The sequence below is a fragment of the Malurus melanocephalus genome, unplaced genomic scaffold (assembly GCF_030028575.1).
Source record: "Malurus melanocephalus ecotype Western Australia unplaced genomic scaffold, MMel_1.1 scaffold_342, whole genome shotgun sequence".
NCBI lineage: Eukaryota > Metazoa > Chordata > Aves > Passeriformes > Maluridae > Malurus > Malurus melanocephalus.
In genome coordinates, this window is record NW_026623574.1 from 703,817 (window position 1) to 713,353 (window position 9,537).

A 9,537-nucleotide genomic window follows, 5' to 3' on the forward strand; every position below is an offset into this window, starting at 1 on the left:
CAAGTTAGAACTAAATACAGCTGGACCAKAAACAAGCTGCTCTCACCAGAGTGAAAGAAGAGGATGGATAATGTGAGAATCTTGGAAACTGGAGTGGTCTTGTCATTTTTTCTTGATCTTGTTGAAAGAAGTGCCTAATGGAGAGTGATTTCACRAGGTGCCTCCACAGATGAGGATGTGATGAGTCCTGAGCACATCTTCTCCTCCCAGCCAGGGACTCTGCAGATGCCCTGTAAGTAGACTCTTACCAGGATTTGATGTAAATTGATGTATTAGTTTGAAATAAATATATCTTATGTGTATTTGTGCATTTYTAAGTTGTGGGACTGCCTCATTAATTCAAGTAATTATCCAGAGMTGTGGCTGAGTCTGTTTTCTCTGCTGCACAGCAAATTAAGGCCAAAGAAGARCTTCTGAGGAGCTGCATAACCCAAGCAATTCCCTGAGCAGCTGCGTGGCTGCAGCCTCCAGACAATTTYCCCTTGCCTTGCCTGTGCCTCCCTGAAAGTAGCACTGCCCTGTTCATTTAGTTGTGAGCATGAAGCCTTTTCCTGATAACTTTCCCCTATAATAGAATGTTCCACATATTATTTCTTAGTAAAAATCTGTGTTATAAGAAACAAGATCACTGAAAATGTTTCTGCCTTCTACCGTGTCTTTTAATCAGATTTATCAGGAAGAATGATTATTAGGGCATAACAAAGCAATATCTTGGCACGTTTTGGATAATCTGCCAGTTTGTGTTTTGCACTGATAGGTCATTAAATAAAATACAAGACTGGTATTAATAAACAATTAGGTTTAATGGCTTTGGTGCTTCATTCTTGTATGAATGCTCCTTTAGGGATGGGAAAAGCAGAGGTTTGAAGATTGCGAGCCGTCGCTGTCACTGTCATTTTCCCTCCCCGCTCCCGAGAGCTGCGCAGGCTCTATTGCAGTTCCACAGAATGACCACGCGAGGGCGCTGCGCACTGACAGGAATTCCAGCGGATCCCGATCCCAGCGCTGCGGGAGCGCGGAATGCTCGGGAACGATTCAAATGATTCCACACCGGGCTCTATTAAACCTCTCTAGATTAACTGTGGCAAGATATACTGGATTAGAATAGGAGAAAGAGTGAAAAAGCCCACCCACTCAGGAATAAGAGTAATATGTTCTACCTAGCAACTACAGCTATTAACAAAATTAAGTTATTAAGCAGCATGCTCTCTTGCAAATATGTCTTAAAGGCATGCCATTTTTATTCATAAAATAGTCTAATACACACCAAAAACTTGCAGCTATATGCTTCTGTCATGCCGATGAGTGTCTAAAAGCCATGATTTTCTGCTTGCATGTTCCACTGCTTTCCCCAATCCCCCCCAAACCCAAGCTTCCTAATTGCTTTTTAAAATGAAATCTCTTGGAAGTGCCTGTGGACCTGCTAAAGCATTTTCTAGTCTTACCTGGTAGAGKTGGGAATATGTTCTTTTTTACTCAGATTTGCTTTCGTGTTGCCAAGAAAAATGTGAGTTCAGAGGGCTCAGCAGCAAACAGATTGCCTAGGGAGTGCAAAAGCTCCACATTTACTAGGAGAGGTTCACAGAGAGCGCAGATCAGGAATGAAATATTACCAGATAAAGTAATTCACAATTTATCAACTTTAGCCCACGGGACACCCTCTGAAACCATCCTTACATGTTTTGTAGAATAAGTTCTCCAAGTGCATGCTGAGGAGGAAGAGATGCTGTTCAATGTAACCAAAGGGTGTGCCCAGGGTCATCKTGCAGCTGCAAGCTTTCAGTCAGGCAGGCTGCCTTTCTGGGGACTTATGCAGCTTCAGATTAAGTAAATAATTGAAATAATTTAAAATGACTACTTTATCTCACTGGTCACTATAGCTCTTGGAATGCAGCACTTCGCAGGAATGGCTAACAAAGGGATATGGATAAATGGAGGACGTCTCCTCCATCATTAGCAGGATGCTAAAACAATGARTTGGCATGCTGGTCATTAAACAAAACAAAGAAAAAAAAATCTTTCAGATGCATGAAACTAAATGCAGAACATTTCTAGAACTTAAATCACCGAGCAGTTGGATATCTTCATGCTTGTATTTTTTTCTTTTGCTATTTATTCTTTAGTAAGTACAACTGTATTTTGCCCTTGAAAGCCATAAAACAGCATTCCTAGTATCCACAGATGTCTACTTATTACTAATAGTCATAAAAATAAAAATTMTGAATGGTAAAAAATACTTTAAAAATATTTATAAATTATATTATTCTTATTTATGGAGCTGCTGTTTATTTTTATATAGTGTTTTCCCACTGTGACTCAAAACCCATTATATGTTTAACTTCTCTATTAGCTTTCTTTCCTCTCAAATATACACTTACTATCAAAGATATTTTGGTTTATAGGCAAAGGTTCTATAAAAGACCTTGGRTTTGTTGTGTTGGTTTGGATGTCTTGTGAAACACTGTCCATCTTGACAGATTTCACAGAATCACAGAAGTGTCTGAGGTGGGAAGAGAGCTGTCTGGTCCAACCCCCCTCTCAAGCTGTGTTGCCTAGAGCTGGCTGTGCAGGACCACGTCCAGATGGCTTTTGAGTGTCCCCAAGGTGGGAGTTTCCATAACCTCCGTGGGCAGCGTGGTTCTGGGCTCTGATCCCCCAACAGTGGAAAAGGGGTCACTGGTGTTCAAAGGGAGTTTGTGGGTTTTAGTCCTGCACTAGGAACCCCTGTGTCCACCCTTCTTTCAGGTATTTTTACACACTGACCACATCCCCTGAGCCTTCTCTTTGGTCTAAACAGCTCCAGCTCTTCCAGCATTTTGTCATAGGAAAGGTGATTTAGTGCAGGTGCTTCTAGGAATACTGTAATGCCAATGTCTCTGCAGCTGCTGCTTCTTGATCCAGGGGATTGTTGCAAAAACTAGAAAAAGCACTTGCAAAAAATAAGTAATACTTGTATTTAAAAAATAATATCTTGGCAAAACATATAAGCTCCATTCTGTAGAGTCTGGCTGAACAGGATGAAAATCCATTTATTATTTTATTCTTGATCCCCTGCTAGGCCAAGGTAAATGTCATACAAGGTATTGACATTTCAATTTATATTAGACTATGAACTAGTTCAGAGAAAAGGTAGGAAAAAACCACACTGGACTGTGTCAGAATACAGTCTACAACTGAATCCTTTCTATACATATTTTACAAATATCTGCCAGCCTGTGAATTTTTAGTATAAAGTCCTAAACAACTGCTCATGTGCAACAATAAACTGAGTACTTCAGCTAACTATTTATGAGATTTGACATTCAAAGCTGTCATAAGGATGAAAGTTGTATCTGCCAACACATTAAATCTGTCACAGATAAATCAGCAAATGGTATCACTTTATTGTGGGTGGAGAGGGAGCTTCAGACAAAGCTGATTAGAGAAGCCCTCCCWTTGAATCATGAGSTGCAGGAAGGACCCTGTTGCTCTCYAAACWCCTTCTCAGAGAGGAGCCTGTGTGCAGCTGGATCCAATCCCAGACCCAGACATTGTCAGTGGTTYAARTCTAAGGAATTATAGAGATATGACTGTGACTGAACGTTTGTACAACTTTTGAGGATGGCAAGACAGATATATTTATATAAAAATGAATGATTTATTATGATAAATTATATGACAAAAAGAACTTAATCAGAACTATTTACTACATGGTATAAAAGCTGAAACAAGTACTGTAGTGTAGTACAGCATACTATAACAAAAGCAATTATAGTAAAACTAGCRAAGAAAAAATTAGCAAGTAGAGATTGATGTTATTCATCCACACAAATGACCTTGGGCAAATGCCTTTTACTCAGCCTTGAGGGGCAYCCCCACCCAAAGGAGGAATCTTCACACACAGTCCCAGGGGTATTTTAGAAAAATCTGCTGTTTGAAAGTGACACTGGACTTTCAGAATTTAAAATGATTCACTGTCGGTCACATGTCTCCAGGCCAACTGTGCCAGTTCAGCATTTTTAGACAAGGATAATTTACCATATCTGCCACATCTTCAGCTTGCTATCAGGATGTTTAAYTTTGGGGTTGATGAGTCAGACTGGTTTTAGCATAATTCAGCACCAAAAGCAGCATGACACCCCCTCTCAGTTCACCACTGAGAGCTTTGCAAGACAGGGCTCTGTTCAAGTGGTTTTGCCACATTCCAGGCAGAGCATCCTGCTACACACGTGACTGTCAGGAAAATTGTAATTACAAATGTAATTGTATTGCAGTGTGTTGCTGCATTCTTCTGTCTATGCAGACATGGCTCATGGCTAATKCAATGTAAAGGTAATGCACTATTTTTGAGCCTTGTTTTTATATTGCTGGTATTGCATTTTCTGGACACACCCTTCTGCAGGACAGAAAAGCCAAGGCTGGGAGGACTGCAAAAAAATATACAGTTTCTCCAAACTGAATTGCTTTTCAGGATTTTCAGTGATACTAAATTTTGTTTTGCTTCTAATAATCTTTTTTTCTGGATGAGATTTTACATACATGTATTTTATATATATATGTACGCATTAATGTATGCATATATATATGCTAGACTTCATTTTTCAGAAGCATGCATGTATTTACTCTTGTTACTCATTGCTCTGCGTTATTGAGTAATATCAAGAATAAGGCTAATGAACAACAATAATAAAAATTAGAAAAAGAAAATTATTTTGTAATTAAAACCTGCTAATATATTCTGGTTAGAGGGTAGAGAGGCACACATTTCATAGGGCATTGAAATACAGGTCCACCATTGCTACTGATTTTGGAGTATTTATGCAGGTTGAGGTGAATAGGCATAGACTTTACACATTGGTAAGTCAGGACCTTTGTGAAGAAGTCTTTTTTTCCCTCTGTAGACAGGGACTGGGGACTTCACAATATATGAGTGCAGGTGCAGTCCACGTCAACACCTCAGCTCATTTGGTCTGTGCAGCTGGCTGGTGCAGTTGTTCCTCCCTCCTTGGGGATATATAACTATAAAGCACAATGTCAGCTTTTGTTTTAAGCAAGAATCACTAATACTTTTCTTGGTGAGAAATAATCTTCAACCACTATAATGTCATATTCTTCCTCACTAAGGTTGAGCCTCTTGCTCTAATGTGTCATTCTCTGAAGTTCAAGGCTTAGTACTGCTCCCTGGGACTCTTCAGAGCTGTTTTTGGGACACTGTCAAACTTCCACAGCAGGTATTGATGTTTGAAAGGCGCATCAGTAAAACTCACAGTTAAAGGGAGTTTACAGCATCTGCTAATAAGCCCGTTGAAGAATTTTTTTGTTTACTATCAGATTTTTTACAAATTATTTTAAGCTTTACTGCAAYCTATTCATGACTTGATATCCTCTCTGTTTTTTATACTAGCAATTTGTATGTCTTTATCTCTCCCACTGGAAGCTGAGTGTAAAATTCCATCTTGTATCCTGGGCAGGATCCTGAACAATCACTGTCAAAGTAGCTCAAATGAAGTCATTTTACTTTATAGCTGGGACAGGCTAAAAAATCATGAGCAATACTTTTGATTTTGATCTACTGACTTTCAAAATATATAAAAAATTATATAAGTTCTATGGACAAAACAGATATAACTATTTGAGATTCATTGCAGGAAATTGAGCATTATTGTGGCTCAGATCAAGGAAAACTCCTGACCTGATCACATTCCTGTGACTAATGAAAGACAAAGGATATTTTTTTAAAAAAAATCTCACTGACACTTATTCCAGAAGGGGGACACTGCCCTATGAATAACCTTGAACAATTGTTTGGGCAAAGATGATGAAAGTKAAAAATTTCAGGGAGGTCAGACTGGATGTGACAAATGTGATCTTTTTGTTATGAAACAGGAAAGCCAGAGTRACACAGACACTGAGAGCTTCACCTTCAGATCCTTACTTGAAAAGATACACTTAATGTAATGTACCAGATTTGGTAAAAGTATTTTGGAGCAAAATTTTGCTGTGGTGTAATTGTTATGTGCACCTACAAAATTTGTGTCTGTGTTTCCACACCCCCTTCCCAAATGTCAATGTAATTAATATAACAACCATCACTTACATTTTTAGTTTATGGGTCATCATATTTATATTTCCATTGGGTCTTTTCTTCTACTCAACTATTCTATTTACTTCTTTTCCCCCCTTCTGTCCTTCCAATGTCATCTTCTTTTAAAATGCTTTATTGTTTTCATTGACCTCCTTGTCTTCCTTTCCTGTTTTTGGTGTATTTTGGGTTCTCTCCATACTTCCCTTTCAAAATATATCACACACTGCTTTTAATTTAGCTCAGGGAGCTACTCAGAAGCCTGATGAAATGCTTGCTGATGCTTAGGATATGGCACACAAATACTGCCAAGGTCCATTTAGTTCTCCAAGACTGTACTTAACAAATTCCCTTTTGTGAATTCCTTTTGAGAWGTTCAAATGTGTGAAGGTACAGTGKTCATTAGGGACAAGGGCCAGGCTGAGGTGACACAGAATAACACCATTTATATTTTTTGACAAACCAGAAAGAAATTTGTTAGTTGTGATTGTCCTTCACTCTGTTCTGTTTCTCTCCTTGAAGAATCAAGGAAATGAAATTGAAATTTGAAAGCTGGGAAATGRCATCTGGTATTTGGTTAACCACACATTACCAGACAATCATCCTTCCTTAAAGGAAACAATGCTAAGTTACAGAAACCACTTCTGTAATTAATAAATGGTAAACATAAAAGGRCATTGCAGTTAATGTGCATCTTGAAGATTGTTTATCCTTACTTGTTGATCTTAGGAAACATAGCAGTCCTGGATGGGTTTTAATGGCATCTAAATTGTCRTGCAATTTCTGAATTAGAGAAATTAAGGTGGAATCAACACAGTCCCTATGTGCATATACGGTCAGTGAAGATGTGATAAACCAGAAAGCTTAGCAAGACAACTCTTCTGATGGCAGAAGATGGATGATGATATTGACAGCCATTTAAATAGTTGTAAAATGTGCCTATCAAACAGAATTGTTCCAGCCCTGGGACCATTTTACCTGCAAAAGGGGGCAAGTAAATCACATGAGACAGATTCCATTGACTTTGAGGAAAAGGAAAGACAAGCCTTTTTTATTGCTATTGATGTTTGCTCTTATTGACTAAGTGTTTGCCACGGACTCGAGTACCACCAGACACATAAATACAAGAAGAACCTTGTGTGTGTCCTTTATCTGACTGGGGGAAACAATTTGCAATTTACATCCAAGGGACCTGCAGTTTTCCTCCAACACACAGAACAGTTTGAGAGGAGTGCGCTGAAAATTTGGTTCAAATAATCCTCCTGTCCTACAAAGTCCTTGCTGAGTTCAAAGAGAATGTTTTCCTTTATAGTGCAGAAGAAAACATTTGACACTCTATCACTGTGATTTCACTGCCTGAATTATCTCTGAACTTTGCTAAGTCACAGCCTGGCTTAGTTTGCTAATGCTTTATTTTGTGAAGATGCTAGGGCATAGGGTCAACTTAAAAAAGACTGATGCAGGAATTCCCTTCCTCGTATGTTTCTGTGGGAAAAACAGCCCTAATAATAAATGTGTGCAACAGAAARAGAACATGAAAAAAATTGTAACAGCCTGGATGATTAAAAGGAGGAATATTCCTGAATGATCAAGATACAAGTGAAAATCCRTTAAAGTAGTATAACTCTCAGCTGTCACATCCCTTTCTGGGAACCACCAAGGAGCTCATGTTTCCAGAAGGGATAACAGGCTTCAGCTGTTACATCTAACAAGGTTACTAATTTAGCTCTAGAGGTTGAAATCTGTAATTTGTTGCCAGGGGTTTTCTGTCCAGACCTCTCAGAAGAGTCCTTACAGTGAGACCAACTGGGGATTGAATAACATCAAACAGAATAAAGGCTTTTGGCCAGGACCACAGTTGAAGTTCTGGGAATAGAAAGTGTGTTCTTGAAATTAATAGYCATCATAATGAATCATTATTTGACAGAGACTCAACTTATTTCCGAAGAGCTTTACAAGAATAAACTCATAAACAATAAACAAGAATATACTGATATAATATAGGAATTAATATATAATTTACATGAAAAGCTAAATTTTGGACTTCTTTGTGATTTATTSATTGTCAAAACTTAAGTACTTTGAAGAAATTTAAACTTAAAAGAGATTATATTTTCCTCTGCTGATGAAATATTGTACATTCTGTGACGGAATGCAGTGAATCATTACAAAGCATAACACAAGTCTAAGTTTGTTAGCACAGTTAGCCAGACAATATGCATCTTTTAGGTAACTAAACATAAGTGTAGCATAACTACAGCTAGAATAGAGCAATAAATTTGAGTAGATGACTTGGCTTTTTAAAATTTTTTAATTTTTTTTTAAAACTTGCACTGTTGGTTTGATAGAGATAATACTATTACAAGAATAACTAGTCTGGTCAGGTTCAAATGTGTCAGGATCAGAAAAAAAAAAATCACAGGTTACTGTGAGAAAAAAAAAAACTGTGCAGGTTTAGAGCTAGGTGAGTTATCTGGAATGAAGCAGTTTTCCCTTCACAGGGACAGCTGGCAAGCATCCCTTTGTGCCTAAAAAGGGAATGGGTAAATTTCAGAGGGAAAGTGATGGTGTTGCTACAAGGATTACAAAGACAAACCTTGAAATATGGATCTGCATCTACTCCTGCAAGGTGACACTCCATTGACTTCACTTGATACTTGCTTTACTGAGAATTGGTCCAATAGATTTTAATGCAGAGAGTGTAACAGAGAAAAAATTGCTTTCTGCACTGCTGATGGTGTAATGTTGTTTTAAGCAGATAGTATGAATTGAAACACTTTCTCTCCCTCCCTCCCCCGCTTTCTTTTTCACTTCAAATGTTTGAATGACACACATTTTCTGCACTTAATCAGCTCGCAGGTGCAAGTGGCTATTCTTAAGTCACTTTTACCTCTGTCAACCTGTTTGCTTGCATATTACTGGTAGGAGAGCTTTCTAATCACAGCATTCCAGTCTAAAGAAAATCTATAAGAGGCAGAAATAAGAGATGGCTCAAATCACCTTGCAGCTAGTGTTTGTTCCAAATAGAACAGTCTCCRAGGCATTTGTCATTATAACGAGAAGAGTTTTATGGCCCTAAAAGCAAAGGTCAGAGACTGTATGCACTTCTGTGCTGCACRCAATCATCATTTACAATTGCAGCASAGAGTGAAATGGTAGTCAGATTTTGTTGGTTTCATCTTAACCTCTTTTCATTTAATAAAATCTATTACTAATACAAAGATTGCAATGAAAGTTTAAGATTTCTCTTCCAGGTGTTAGGTCACTACTCTCTTCTGAAAAGGATTGCACTGCTCCGCCCTTGGGGCAGAAAGATAAAAAAAATGAAATAATAAAAATCCCAGGCTGTTAGACTGAATTTTTGTGAGCCTCCAGGTATGTAAGTCTTTCAYATTTAGCACACAGTTCCTAAAGAAATATCTGTTAAATATCAACCAATAAAGTCAAAGAGGRGTAGATACTGATTGAGCAGGGTT